The sequence below is a fragment of the Benincasa hispida genome, chromosome 3 (genome assembly GCF_009727055.1).
Source record: "Benincasa hispida cultivar B227 chromosome 3, ASM972705v1, whole genome shotgun sequence".
NCBI classification, from domain to species: Eukaryota; Viridiplantae; Streptophyta; class Magnoliopsida; order Cucurbitales; family Cucurbitaceae; genus Benincasa; species Benincasa hispida.
Window position 1 is genome coordinate 11312406 of NC_052351.1, and position 4663 is coordinate 11317068.

The following is a 4663-nucleotide window of genomic DNA, read 5'->3' on the forward strand; positions in this document are numbered from 1 at the left end:
GTCCCGTCGGACCCACGACCTCTGGTGAATCCCGAAGAAAATCCAATCTCTTACATACGTATGGTTATGCATACACCTCTTTCATGTACAAATAACCCACTTAATGTGTACCTCTTTCGTACACATGGTTACGTATACACCTCTTTCGTACACATGGTTACGTATACACCTCTTTCATATACACATAACTCACTGAATGTGTACCTCTTTCGTACACATGGTTATGTATACACCTCTTTCGTATACACATAACCCACTGAGTATGTACCTCTTTCGTACACCCTAGAGCCTCTTTATAAATGTAGGGATGCATACCTATTTCGTACACATGGTTATGTATACACTTCTTTCGTATACACATAACCCACTGAATATGTACCTCTTTCGTACACCCCAGATCCTCTCTATAAATGTAGGGATGCGTACCTCTTTCATACACATGGTTATGTATATACCTCTTTCGTATACACATAACCCACTGAGTATATACTTCTTTTGTACACCCCAGATCCTCTCTATAAATGTAGGGATGCATACCTCTTTCGTACATATGGTTATGTATACACCTCTTTCGTATATACATAACCCACTGAGTATGTACCTCTTTCGTATATCCCAGATCCTCTCTATAAATGTAGGGATGCGTATCTCTTTCGTACACATGGTTATGTATATACCTCTTTCGTATATACATAACCCATTGAGTATATACCTCTTTCGTATACCCCAGATCTTCTCTATAAATGTAGGGATGCTTACCTCTTTCATATACATGGTTATGTATACATCTCTTTTGTATACACATAATCCACTGAGTATGAACCTCTTTCGTACACCTCAGTACCCTCTAGGTATGTATCACTTTCATACATACCAACCCTAATACATCTCTTTCATGTACTAGCGCCCTTGGACGTGCATCACTTTCATACAGTCACATAGTCTGGAAAGGAAAAGATATTGCATCTAACTTCATATTACATATAACGTTCACATAATCATGAATTCTCTAAAATCTCCTGATCAAGGTCTTGATCATGTTAATTAACCTCAACATACATAATTAATCTAGTATTAATGGATCCACTCTAGTACATCACTTTCATGCACTAACTCATGTAAACAATCACATATTTGAAATTTCATAATACATCATATAGCTTACACACTTTCATAATAAATCATATAAATAAGCACATCAACAAAATGCTCAGACTTTTACCTAACTTTAAGACATTCCCGTAGTAGTGTCGCTTAACTCATAATTTAGGGTCATGCTCAATCGTCCTTTTAATATACTCATAAAATTCTAAATCATGCTCATACATTAACATGCTTCAGACATATTATCACATGCTCATATATCTTTTCTAAACAATCCATTAAATCTCATAACAGTCAAAATTATCCTTGTAACTAGTCTTACAATCCCCAACATAAATCATAAATTTATCGGCACAAAGGCGGTTCCAGTAGTAAGATTACTTACCTCTAATCGCAAACTCTAGAAACTAGAAGCTCAACCTCTTCCTTGTCTAATGGAACCTTGAATCAAACAACATGCAAAACAACTTTAATCCTTGTTGGTTGTTGTTCGAAATTTGGAGCCATTAAGAAGTGGGTAACTCAAATCTAATATCGAAATAGAATAGGGAATTGTTGAACAATTGTCAAAAAGGGAAAAACGTTGTTGTTAGGGTGTTTTGATCATGCGAGATGCTGTTTAAAGTTGCTAGAAGTCGCAAGCGTTGTGGCCGTTGAAGTTGTATGCTGCGGCGTCAGAGAACATTGGTTGGAGATCGTGGGCATTGCCGTTGTTCATTGGAAGGAGAAAACGAACAAATGGGAGATGGAGTTTGATTTTTTTTTTAAAAAAAAAAAACAATAACAATAATATTAAAAAAAAAGAAATAAATATAATTACATTTAATTCCTTTCCGTTTTACTATTAAATTCCTTTCCGTTTCAAAAGAAAATTAATTTATTGCCATTAATTTTCAATTTCAATAATTTCACACCAACAATTAAATTCCCGCACTTATACTTGAAGTCTCACAAATTCCAAAAATGTCCTCTAACTAATAACAATTACTGAAATTCCAAATAATAAAGTTACTGAAATTACATTATTACTAAAAAAATGTGTGGGGTATTACCGTAGAAGCCATGTGTCATTTTTCATGTTATCCATGTGGCTTATAATAATTCATGTTTTGTGATTATGTAAATCCACATCCTACTTGTCACTTTGCATATAAATAGTGGCATTTGGTGGATCTTAAAATGATGTACATTGGTGAGAATAAAAGAAAATCGCATATAATTCCTATTTCCATAAAAATATAATTTTAGTTATTTTTAATTTAGTTATTTATAAGTTTAGTTTATATTTTATTATTATTAATTATATTTATTTATTTATTATATATATATATTCTCCGTATCCGTTGTGCTCTGTTGTGATCCTCAATTTTACAACAAAAATCTTTTTTTTTTGCTTTTTCTTTTGGATAGAGAGAGAAAAATGTTTACACAACTGAAAGGAAAGAAAAAACACAAAACAAAGTGCCCTTTACCATTGTCGATAGGGCTATGATTTGACTTAACGCACCATTTATAGTGGCATACACTAAATTAAGAGTTTAAATCTTTAATCAATTGATTAATCAAGACAAGATTAATTAAAATATTGTCTTCAAAGGCACAATAAGATTTTGATAATATTAGTCATCCAAAGTGGGAGTAGCACTTTAGCCTATACTAAATTAAAATTGGACCTAAGGATGTGATTTCAATCAAGGTGTCACTAAATTAATTAAAAGTGTTTAAGAAACACAATCATTAACATGTCTAATGAAAATGACCTCTCAAAAACCCCTTTAAAGCAAGTCTCTTTATTTCCTCAAAAGCATTCACATTGAGTATTTTTTATGTTCATGAAAGAGGGTAAGGGCTGAAAACTACCCAACCTATAAACTTGGTGGACTAAAGTACCAAGTTGCACATATTTTTAAGTATGGTTGTACTTTCAAACAAAGAAGTTAAAAGAAGTTAAAGTATGCTTGGATCATCTTCACGTACGTGATATCAAAGCACACGATAGAGTATAAAGTCCAATTGATTGATATAGTTCGAAGAAAGGACTATTGAGGATTTTTTTTTTTCTCCTTTTGTTTGGGTAAATTATTAGTTATTGATGATTCTAACTCTAGATAAGATAAAAGCTAATGTTAAAAATTTGGCAGCATATATAGATATTGTACAGGTTTGCAATTGAGCTGGCATATTAATAAAATTTGTATATTGGTTGTAGCATAAATAACATTGATTCGATTTGACTTTGGTTGATTAGGATGGGTATGGTATTGTTCTTTCAAAATTATTTTGTATACGTTGGTTCGATAAGTCAAGGAAAGACAACCACCGCTTGATTTTGACACTCAAGCGATCCGTCCTGTCAAACATCGATGTAAATGTTAGATTTCACCACCTCTATCGATCCAATTAGTCCTATTTTCTTTTTCAAATCCAACCTAGAAATTGTATCTCTCCAATAAAACCTTCGAGGCAAGGCGAAAAAGAAGAGATGCTCTAGCTTTCGTTGGTCTTGAACTCGCTCCCCATTGGAGAATGAATGTTGGAAACACTTCGATGACATGTTCCTTTGAGTGCTTTATTGTTCTTTCAAAATCATTTTGTACTTTAGATTTATCTTTTTTCAAACTCTCTTATAGTTTTTAAGATTATTTTGATAATTAAAGACGATAAGATATTATAATTTGGAGCGGCCGAAAATTATGGTCTAGTTTTTATGCGGGGTTCAAAATGATATTTATGGATCAATATGAAAAGATGGCAACTGAATCAATCGATCAATTCTTAAAACATGGTAATGAAATTATTAAAAATGGAACAACTCCATCAAAGGTTAGTTCATTTTAAAATTTTCTTGATTATTGTCATGAGTGAAATTACACCATATCTACTTCAAATAAAACATACTCATTTCCCTTTTCATAATTTCTTTTATATGGCTTAAGTTTGTTGTCTTTTCCCTTATAAACATAATGATGTACTTGTAATAAAATTAATTTGATTGATATTTTTTTAATACAACAGTTGTAGGGTGGGGATCAAACCTCCAAATTCTAAGGAAGAAGGTTATGCCAATTACCATTAATTTAAGCTCACTTTGACTAATTTGATAGACATTTAATCCTTTTAATTGATAAAATCCATTTCCATTTGATGTCTCACATTTCAGTTTGATACATTCCAACCATAACTTCTACTTCTATGTTTTTTATTTGTTTCATCTTATATGTATCTAACTTTTTTTATCATTAATATTTTTCTCTCCCAATCTCTTTAGGACAATTGTTTTAAATGATAAAACTGCTGAAAATATTTTTAAAGTATAGTAAAATGTTGTTGTCTATCAGTGATAAATCGTAATAGACCATGACAGACTGTGACAGACATCATCACTGCCACTGAAGATGTCTATCACAGTCAATCGATGATAAATAGTGAAATTTTGCTATATTTATAAATAAGTTTACTCATTTTTTTTATTTGAGAACAATCCATCTCTTTCTCTATATAATTAACTTTATAGTTAACTAAATTTTGGTCTCTAAAAATGAGGATCACAAGGTAGAAA